The sequence below is a fragment of the Oncorhynchus keta genome, chromosome 8 (assembly GCF_023373465.1).
Source record: "Oncorhynchus keta strain PuntledgeMale-10-30-2019 chromosome 8, Oket_V2, whole genome shotgun sequence".
NCBI classification, from domain to species: Eukaryota; Metazoa; Chordata; class Actinopteri; order Salmoniformes; family Salmonidae; genus Oncorhynchus; species Oncorhynchus keta.
Genome location: NC_068428.1, coordinates 50,842,666 through 50,853,421, shown reverse-complemented (window position 1 = coordinate 50,853,421; position 10,756 = coordinate 50,842,666). Strand labels below are relative to the sequence as shown.

Below are 10,756 nucleotides of genomic sequence, written 5' to 3'. Positions count from 1 at the left end.
GGTGTTCAAGTCCACTTGGATTATGGGATGTACGGTTCCGAAAAGGCTTTTTTATGCTGTTTCCAGTTTTTTTATGGGTGGGGGTCTAACCTAGGTTTTTGGTTTGTTTATGTATGGTGCAGAGGTGTGAGTGGGGTGGACCTATTTTATACTTTTGTTTCTTTTTGCTCCTAAGTTGGAAATACGTTCGTCAGGATGGGTAAAAAGTCTCTTACACCTGTGTCAGTGTAGTAAGTCCAGTTCTTTGTGGAAAAAAGGTCTTTGTCTTTACCTAAAAAAAAGGGGGGGTAGTGTCTTGAGAAAAAAAACTTTGGTCTTGAGTAAAAAAAAGTTGGTATCTTTGGGAAAATCCTCTTTGGCTGGAAAATGGTAGTGTCTTGAAAAAACCTTTGTCTTGAGTAAAAAAAAAAAAAAAAAAAGGGGGGGGGGATCTTTGAGAAGAATCCTCTTCGGTGGAAAAAGGTGGGATATTGGGTATTGGGGGGATCTTTGAGAAGAATCCTCTTCGGTGGAAAAAGGTGGGATATTGGGGAAGGGGTCTTCTTTCGTTGAAAAATAGGGGGGGGGAATCCTTTCATTTAAAAAAAGGGGGGTAGTGTAGGTAGTGTATATCCAGGGGTCAGGAGTAGAGTAGGGTTATTTTAGTTGGTATATAATCTAATGATTATTTTAAACCTGTTCACCATCAAACCAATCCAGAGGGTACAAGGGTGGAAAAACCATGTTTAAGGCCGGATTTGGGAGGATCCCTATGAGTGTAAGGGATAAAAAGGTCAATGGCTTGCTGCGTCCATACCCAACACCCAGCAACGCAGCGGTGACTCGCCAAGTGTTTGGTTTCTAGTTTTGAGTCGGTTGATCCACTTCCATCTCTGACACGTGGAAACCGGAGGGGGGAAGGGAGGGGTTGCACTCCACATCATATACGCGCGGGTCGGAGGGTACGGGCGCGGCCGGCCAAAGTCGTAGGCCCCATGGTAGCCCACTTGTAGGTTAACCCGTTGGTTGGGTTAAAGGACTGTCTGTCTGTAGGGTTAGGGTTAGGTATGGTTTTAGAATGGTTAAGGTGAGGGTTTAGGGTTAGGGTAAGATATGTTTTTTTTAAAGAAGGGTTTACGGTTAGGGTTAAGTTTAGGTATGGGTTTTGGGATGGTTAAGGTTAGGGTTAGGGTAAGGTATAGAAAAGGTTAAGTTTAGGTAGGTCTGTCAACTCAACTTAGGATCAGGCAAAGCCCTTGAGTAGCGTACCTTATGCAGGTCCGGTCCTCGGTTGGTTGCCATGTGTCCATGTCGAGTGGTATGGTCATGGTGTCAAGGTCCGCTATGTCAACGGAAGTGGAAAGCATAGTGCAACCTAGGAGTTTTACTCTCTTTCGGATCCTTCTTTTTTAGCTCCATGTTGTCTATGTATTCACTTCAGTGTTCGTCAGTCTTTGGTCCTGGATGTTTTCAATCAAGTGTATGATTGGGAGTTATTCCCTTCCAGGATCCTAATTCCAAATCAACCCATGTCTAGTCGAATCCAGCTGGTCTGTATGGGTATACTCGGCGTAGGATCAGGCAAAACCATCGAGTTGCGTACCTTGTGCAGGTCCGGACCTCAGTCGGTGGCCATGTGTCCCTGTCAAGTGGTCAGTCTATAACAGCCAGTGGTTTGAGCAGACAAAAACCCAGAAGGCGAGCCCTCTATACGGTTGTCATGCATCCGCCCCTGGAGTCACGTCCGGTGTTACGGTCGGTGTATGGAGGGTTTAGAAACCGGCAAACCTTCTCTGGCTTACGTATGAAACGTCCGGCAGTAGTAGAAGTTAATTGGGTGTTTCCATTCCCACCATCTCAGTCGTAGGTAATTCAGTGGTTTTGGGCGATAGTGACCAGTGGAATTACTCCCTTCCAGGATCGTAACGTTTCCAGAGGTATATCATCCCTGGACAGTGAATTGGTTCGTAGTCCAGGTAAAAAAATGGTTCGGTTGTCCAGGCTAAGTGCGGCGGGGTAAGGGGTCCCCCAGCGGGAAATTCCTCTGCGGGGTCCGATACCTCGCCAGACATTATCTGGGCACCCCAGGGGTTATCCGGCAGACGCGATCCTCCAGCGGCAGCGCATAACCCAAAAGCCCCTCTTTTGGGTATCCCAACCCGCTAGGAGGAAACACGCGCTACTGAACAAACTGCCAATCCAGATCTAATCTGGGGTAGATAGTGGTCCAGCGCGTTACGTGAGTCTCCCGTGTGTAAGGGGGCTGGGAGGGTTGAGCCGATTGGTCTGCCAACAGAACCCAGAGGGGTCATGGAGGAGTCCGGTCTACCATTTCCTCCCTTCTTCTTGCTTGGTGTATGGTTGGGCCTGCTTGCTTAGGGTCTGCTCGCTGCGGGGGAGTCGAATAGTCGGGCCCCCAGAGTAGTTGGAGAAAAAAGGTTCTCGTCCGTTGGGGGTGCTGGTGGGTATCTACGGTGAGGTAGATTTGGAAGGATGGTAAGATGGTGAGGGTTCTTGGGAAATAACATTTAGCTATTTAGATTCTATTTTGTAGTTTCTTTGCATCAAAGGGTCCATGGTCATGGTAACCCTGAGTTCAAGAAACCTGGGAAAAAAATTGGGTTAGGGTTATAAAAATAAAATAAATTTTTTTTTAAATTTTTTTTTATTTTTATATATCATTGTTTATTTATTTTAGTTTATAATGGTATCCTATTGGTCAAGGGTCCATGGTCAAGGAAACTCCAAGAGGACATTAAATGTTTTGTTGAATATAAATTGGTTGTCTAGTGATTATTGGTACAGGATCAAAGGGATCATATAGGATAAATCTAAGGTAAATGTTTAAGAGTCCGTGGTCACGGTATCTCTGAAAGGTAGTAGAGATCTATGTTTACGGTCCTAATGGCCACTAATCTATTTTTAAGGTAGCCTACTGGTAAAAGGGCCCTATCCTGTGATGGCTGAGTGCCAGTGTCTCTCAGTCAGTAGGGTTGGGACCAAGGATGGGGTGGGGGCACACATGCATACATACATAAACATGAAAGGGAATGTGCCTATACATATATTTTTAACATATACAAAAGCATACACATACAACACCACGAGTGGTGTGAGGGATAACATACAAAGTCACACTCCACTACATCCTAGTGTGTGCAAATATATATGAGAGCTGTGTAAAAGTCCAATTAAGGAAAGCAAAGTGTAAAATAAAAGGGTAGCCAAAAGGAGTTACCCCGAAGTCCGTGTGGAATCTGCCTTCCTTACAGTCTCACACGGGTCTAGGGGCAACCCAGCCACGACGCGTTTCTGCCTACTCGGCTTCATCAGGTAGCAGGGAGGAGAATATACAAATAAAATTGAAATAAAAGGTGCAAAAAGTAGTAAAAATGTATGTATGTATATCTACATGTACCGTAGGGTGTACTGTGTAATTTACTTGCCTTGAATGTGGTCCTGGTTGGATGTGTGGAGCGAAATGCTAACTGTCCGGTGGTCTCCTCCTGAGGCTGCAAAGAGAGCTAACTCTCCCGTGTGCGCGTGTGGGAATGCGGTCTAGGTTATTTCGATTGGTCTGTACTGTTACTAGGTAGGACAGCCGCTAACAGGCTGTGGTGTGGAGGAATCAGACATAGGTGAGAGTGGAATGGGGATGCAGTAAAGTGGATGGGCAGTTAGAGTGGAGGTCAAGCACATCTAATAATAATACAATGGAGACCCAATGTGATAAATGTTCAACCTTGTAGTGACACAAGCTTTTCAAATGTTATTTGGTATAAATGAAGGGTGGAGTGTGACAAAACAGAAGACACAATACATTGTAAGGTACAGACAGGGTTAACAACATGAGGTCAGGTACAGATACATGTATACACACACACACATACACAGAGGGGTTGGAACTGGGGTTGCAGTTCGGGTTAGGGGCCAGGGCTAAGGTCAGAGACGGTGTTGTGAGAGAGTTTTTGTTTTTGGGAAGGCCTCTGTCGTTGATCCCTGTGGGGAATTGTATAGGAGAAGTAGACTCTTTGCTTTTGGGGTGCTGTTTGGGTTGTGGGTGTCCGAGAGGTACCAGGTGAATTTTAAGTAGGACTAGAAGTCCTGGGGGTCAAGAGGAGCCATACGTGGAGTGCCTGTGATGTGTAGAAGTATGATAGATCCTCCTGTGAAAAGTGTGTATTTGACCTACGTGTCACCATTAACTTGTGTGTTAGCGTTGGGAGCGGTCTGCTCTGGTAGGGGTTTGGGGTTGGAAATACCCGAAGGTGAGGTTCTGTGGGTCCAGGAAAGGTAGAGGGTAGAGTGGACATCTGTGGGTTCCTATATGATTTTTAGTTGGGGTTCTGGGTGACCCATAGGTCTGGTTATAGGTCTTTGAATGTGGTGGAGTTATTTTTCCTCCGATTTTTGTTGAGTCACGTTGCTTATATGCAGTAAGGTGCGATGTGCAGGGAAAAGTAGTGGCCGTGGTTTTTTAGGTCTTTTTGTGGTGTTAGAGGGTATGAACCTTGTTTCTTTATTGAGGGGTAGTAGTAGATAGGGTTACTAGGGGGGTGTTCCTTTTACCAGGATCGAAAATGGTGCTGTTTTTATATTTTCTCGTTGGCGCTTGTTAGCGGAGTTTTAGCTTTGATCGCGTTCGTGTCCACTTGGGTTCCCGGATATGCGGTAGATTTGGCTGTTTTGCGGTGTTCAAGTCCACTTGGATTATGGGATGTACGGTTCCGAAAAGGCTTTTTTATGCTGTTTCCAGTTTTTTTATGGGTGGGGGTCTAACCTAGGTTTTTGGTTTGTTTATGTATGGTGCAGAGGTGTGAGTGGGGTGGACCTATTTTATACTTTTGTTTCTTTTTGCTCCTAAGTTGGAAATACGTTCGTCAGGATGGGTAAAAAGTCTCTTACACCTGTGTCAGTGTAGTAAGTCCAGTTCTTTGTGGAAAAAAGGTCTTTGTCTTTACCTAAAAAAAAGGGGGGGTAGTGTCTTGAGAAAAAAAACTTTGGTCTTGAGTAAAAAAAAGGTTGGTATCTTTGGGAAAATCCTCTTTGGCTGGAAAATGGTAGTGTCTTGAAAAAACCTTTGTCTTGAGTAAAAAATAAAAAAAAAAAAAGAAGGGGGGGGGGGATCTTTGAGAAGAATCCTCTTCGGTGGAAAAAGGTGGGATATTGGGGGGGATCTTTGAGAAGAATCCTCTTCGGTGGAAAAAGGTGGGATATTGGGGAAGGGGTCTTCTTTCGTTGAAAAATAGGGGGGGGGAATCCTTTCAAAAAAAAAAAAAAAAAGGGGGGTAGTGTATATCCAGGGGTCAGGAGTAGAGTAGGGTTATTTTAGTTGGTATATAATCTAATGATTATTTTAAACCTGTTCACCATCAAACCAATCCAGAGGGTACAAGGGTGGAAAAACCATGTTTAAGGCCGGATTTGGGAGGATCCCTATGAGTGTAAGGGATAAAAAGGTCAATGGCTTGCTGCGTCCATACCCAACACCCAGCAACGCAGCGGTGACTCGCCAAGTGTTTGGTTTCTAGTTTTGAGTCGGTTGATCCACTTCCATCTCTGACACGTGGAAACCGGAGGGGGGAAGGGAGGGGTTGCACTCCACATCATATACGCGCGGGTCGGAGGGTACGGGCGCGGCCGGCCAAAGTCGTAGGCCCCATGGTAGCCCACTTGTAGGTTAACCCGTTGGTTGGGTTAAAGGACTGTCTGTCTGTAGGGTTAGGGTTAGGTATGGTTTTAGAATGGTTAAGGTGAGGGTTTAGGGTTAGGGTAAGATATGTTTTTTTAAAGAAGGGTTTACGGTTAGGGTTAAGTTTAGGTATGGGTTTTGGGATGGTTAAGGTTAGGGTTAGGGTTAGGGTAAGGTATAGAAAAGGTTAAGTTTAGGTAGGTCTGTCAACTCAACTTAGGATCAGGCAAAGCCCTTGAGTAGCGTACCTTATGCAGGTCCGGTCCTCGGTTGGTTGCCATGTGTCCATGTCGAGTGGTATGGTCATGGTGTCAAGGTCCGCTATGTCAACGGAAGTGGAAAGCATAGTGCAACCTAGGAGTTTTACTCTCTTCGGATCCTTCTTTTTAGCTCCATGTTGTCTATGTATTCACTTCAGTGTTCGTCAGTCTTTGGTCCTGGATGTTTTCAATCAAGTGTATGATTGGGAGTTATTCCCTTCCAGGATCCTAATTCCAAATCAACCCATGTCTAGTCGAATCCAGCTGGTCTGTATGGGTATACTCGGCGTAGGATCAGGCAAAACCATCGAGTTGCGTACCTTGTGCAGGTCCGGACCTCAGTCGGTGGCCATGTGTCCCTGTCAAGTGGTCAGTCTATAACAGCCAGTGGTTTGAGCAGACAAAAACCCAGAAGGCGAGCCCTCTATACGGTTGTCATGCATCCGCCCCTGGAGTCACGTCCGTGTTACGGTCGGTGTATGGAGGGTTTAGAAACCGGCAAACCTTCTCTGGCTTACGTATGAAACGTCCGGCAGTAGTAGAAGTTAATTGGGTGTTTCCATTCCCACCATCTCAGTCGTAGGTAATTCAGTGGTTTTGGGCGATAGTGACCAGTGGAATTACTCCCTTCCAGGATCGTAACGTTTCCAGAGGTATATCATCCCTGGACAGTGAATTGGTTCGTAGTCCAGGTAAAAAAATGGTTCGGTTGTCCAGGCTAAGTGCGGCGGGGTAAGGGGTCCCCCAGCGGGAAATTCCTCTGCGGGGTCCGATACCTCGCCAGACATTATCTGGGCACCCCAGGGGTTATCCGGCAGACGCGATCCTCCAGCGGCAGCGCATAACCCAAAAGCCCCTCTTTGGGTATCCCAACCCGCTAGGAGGAAACACGCGCTACTGAACAAACTGCCAATCCAGATCTAATCTGGGGTAGATAGTGGTCCAGCGCGTTACGTGAGTCTCCCGTGTGTAAGGGGGCTGGGAGGGTTGAGCCGATTGGTCTGCCAACAGAACCCAGAGGGGTCATGGAGGAGTCCGGTCTACCATTTCCTCCCTTCTTCTTGCTTGGTGTATGGTTGGGCCTGCTTGCTTAGGGTCTGCTCGCTGCGGGGGAGTCGAATAGTCGGGCCCCCAGAGTAGTTGGAGAAAAAGGTTCTCGTCCGTTGGGGGTGCTGGTGGGTATCTACGGTGAGGTAGATTTGGAAGGATGGTAAGATGGTGAGGGTTCTTGGGAAATAACATTTAGCTATTTAGATTCTATTTTGTAGTTTCTTTGCATCAAAGGGTCCATGGTCATGGTAACCCTGAGTTCAAGAAACCTGGGAAAAAATTGGGTTAGGGTTATAAAAATAAAAATATTTATTTTTATTTTTTTTTATATATCATTGTTTATTTATTTTAGTTTATAATGGTATCCTATTGGTCAAGGGTCCATGGTCAAGGAAACTCCAAGAGGACATTAAATGTTTTGTTGAATATAAATTGGTTGTCTAGTGATTATTGGTACAGGATCAAAGGGATCATATAGGATAAATCTAAGGTAAATGTTTAAGAGTCCGTGGTCACGGTATCTCTGAAAGGTAGTAGAGATCTATGTTTACGGTCCTAATGGCCACTAATCTATTTTTAAGGTAGCCTACTGGTAAAAGGGCCCTATCCTGTGATGGCTGAGTGCCAGTGTCTCTCAGTCAGTAGGGTTGGGACCAAGGATGGGGTGGGGGCACACATGCATACATACATAAACATGAAAGGGAATGTGCCTATACATATATTTTTAACATATACAAAAGCATACACATACAACACCACGAGTGGTGTGAGGGATAACATACAAAGTCACACTCCACTACATCCTAGTGTGTGCAAATATATATGAGAGCTGTGTAAAAGTCCAATTAAGGAAAGCAAAGTGTAAAATAAAAGGGTAGCCAAAAGGAGTTACCCCGAAGTCCGTGTGGAATCTGCCTTCCTTACAGTCTCACACGGGTCTAGGGGCAACCCAGCCACGACGCGTTTCTGCCTACTCGGCTTCATCAGGTAGCAGGGAGGAGAATATACAAATAAAATTGAAATAAAAGGTGCAAAAAGTAGTAAAAATGTATGTATGTATATCTACATGTACCGTAGGGTGTACTGTGTAATTTACTTGCCTTGAATGTGGTCCTGGTTGGATGTGTGGAGCGAAATGCTAACTGTCCGGTGGTCTCCTCCTGAGGCTGCAAAGAGAGCTAACTCTCCCGTGTGCGCGTGTGGGAATGCGGTCTAGGTTATTTCGATTGGTCTGTACTGTTACTAGGTAGGACAGCCGCTAACAGGCTGTGGTGTGGAGGAATCAGACATAGGTGAGAGTGGAATGGGGATGCAGTAAAGTGGATGGGCAGTTAGAGTGGAGGTCAAGCACATCTAATAATAATACAATGGAGACCCAATGTGATAAATGTTCAACCTTGTAGTGACACAAGCTTTTCAAATGTTATTTGGTATAAATGAAGGGTGGAGTGTGACAAAACAGAAGACACAATACATTGTAAGGTACAGACAGGGTTAACAACATGAGGTCAGGTACAGATACATGTATACACACACACACATACACAGAGGGGTTGGAACTGGGGTTGCAGTTCGGGTTAGGGGCCAGGGCTAAGGTCAGAGACGGTGTTGTGAGAGAGTTTTTGTTTTTGGGAAGGCCTCTGTCGTTGATCCCTGTGGGGAATTGTATAGGAGAAGTAGACTCTTTGCTTTTGGGGTGCTGTTTGGGTTGTGGGTGTCCGAGAGGTACCAGGTGAATTTTAAGTAGGACTAGAAGTCCTGGGGGTCAAGAGGAGCCATACGTGGAGTGCCTGTGATGTGTAGAAGTATGATAGATCCTCCTGTGAAAAGTGTGTATTTGACCTACGTGTCACCATTAACTTGTGTGTTAGCGTTGGGAGCGGTCTGCTCTGGTAGGGGGTTTGGGGTTGGAAATACCCGAAGGTGAGGTTCTGTGGGTCCAGGAAAGGTAGAGGGTAGAGTGGACATCTGTGGGTTCCTATATGATTTTTAGTTGGGGTTCTGGGTGACCCATAGGTCTGGTTATAGGTCTTTGAATGTGGTGGAGTTATTTTTCCTCCGATTTTTTGTTGAGTCACGTTGCTTATATGCAGTAAGGTGCGATGTGCAGGGAAAAGTAGTGGCCGTGGTTTTTTAGGTCTTTTTGTGGTGTTAGAGGGTATGAACCTTGTTTCTTTATTGAGGGGTAGTAGTAGATAGGGTTACTAGGGGGGTGTTCCTTTTACCAGGATCGAAAATGGTGCTGTTTTTATATTTTCTCGTTGGCGCTTGTTAGCGGAGTTTTAGCTTTGATCGCGTTCGTGTCCACTTGGGTTCCCGGATATGCGGTAGATTTGGCTGTTTTGCGGTGTTCAAGTCCACTTGGATTATGGGATGTACGGTTCCGAAAAGGCTTTTTTATGCTGTTTCCAGTTTTTTTATGGGTGGGGGTCTAACCTAGGTTTTTGGTTTGTTTATGTATGGTGCAGAGGTGTGAGTGGGGTGGACCTATTTTATACTTTTGTTTCTTTTTGCTCCTAAGTTGGAAATACGTTCGTCAGGATGGGTAAAAAGTCTCTTACACCTGTGTCAGTGTAGTAAGTCCAGTTCTTTGTGGAAAAAGGTCTTTGTCTTTACCTAAAAAAAAGGGGGGTAGTGTCTTGAGAAAAAAACTTTGGTCTTGAGTAAAAAAAAGTTGGTATCTTTGGGAAAATCCTCTTTGGCTGGAAAATGGTAGTGTCTTGAAAAAACCTTTGTCTTGAGTAAAAAAAAAAAAAAAAAAAAAAAAGAAGGGGGGATCTTTGAGAAGAATCCTCTTTGGTGGAAAAAGGTGGGATATTGGGTATTGGGGGGATCTTTGAGAAGAATCCTAAAAAAAAATTCGGTGGAAAAAAAATGGGATATTGGGGAAGGGGTCTTCTTTTGTTGAAAAATAGGGGGGGGGAATCCTTTCATTTAAAAAAAAAATATAATCTAATGATTATTTTTAACCTTTTGGGTAGTGTAGGTAGTGTATATCCAGGGGTCAGGAGTAGAGTAGGGTTATTTTAGTTGGTATATAATCTAATGATTATTTTAAACCTGTTCACCATCAAACCAATCCAGAGGGTACAAGGGTGGAAAAACCATGTTTAAGGCCGGATTTGGGAGGATCCCTATGAGTGTAAGGGATAAAAAGGTCAATGGCTTGCTGCGTCCATACCCAACACCCAGCAACGCAGCGGTGACTCGCCAAGTGTTTGGTTTCTAGTTTTGAGTCGGTTGATCCACTTCCATCTCTGACACGTGGAAACCGGAGGGGGGAAGGGAGGGGTTGCACTCCACATCATATACGCGCGGTCGGAGGGTACGGGCGCGGCCGGCCAAAGTCGTAGGCCCCATGGTAGCCCACTTGTAGGTTAACCCGTTGGTTGGGTTAAAGGACTGTCTGTCTGTAGGGTTAGGGTTAGGTATGGTTTTAGAATGGTTAAGGTGAGGGTTTAGGGTTAGGGTAAGATATGTTTTTTTAAAGAAGGGTTTACGGTTAGGGTTAAGTTTAGGTATGGGTTTTGGGATGGTTAAGGTTAGGGTTAGGGTTAGGGTAAGGTATAGAAAAGGTTAAGTTTAGGTAGGTCTGTCAACTCAACTTAGGATCAGGCAAAGCCCTTGAGTAGCGTCCCTTATGCAGGTCCGGTCCTCGGTTGGTTGCCATGTGTCCATGTCGAGTGGTATGGTCATGGTGTCAAGGTCCGCTATGTCAACGGAAGTGGAAAGCATAGTGCAACCTAGGAGTTTTACTCTCTTTCGGATCCTTCTT

At 45.3% G+C, this 10,756-nt stretch overlaps 1 long non-coding RNA gene across 1 annotated transcript in view; it reads left to right on the top strand.

Annotated features, from left to right (window-relative positions):
* Positions 1-5,272: 5,272 nt before the first annotated feature.
* Positions 5,273-10,756, top strand: part of LOC127931575 (uncharacterized) — a 29,679-nt gene continuing 24,195 nt past the window's right edge. Inside the window, exon 1 of the long non-coding RNA XR_008141845.1 lies at positions 5,273-5,658. This is a non-coding gene — a long non-coding RNA (uncharacterized LOC127931575). The remainder of the gene's footprint in view (positions 5,659-10,756) is intronic.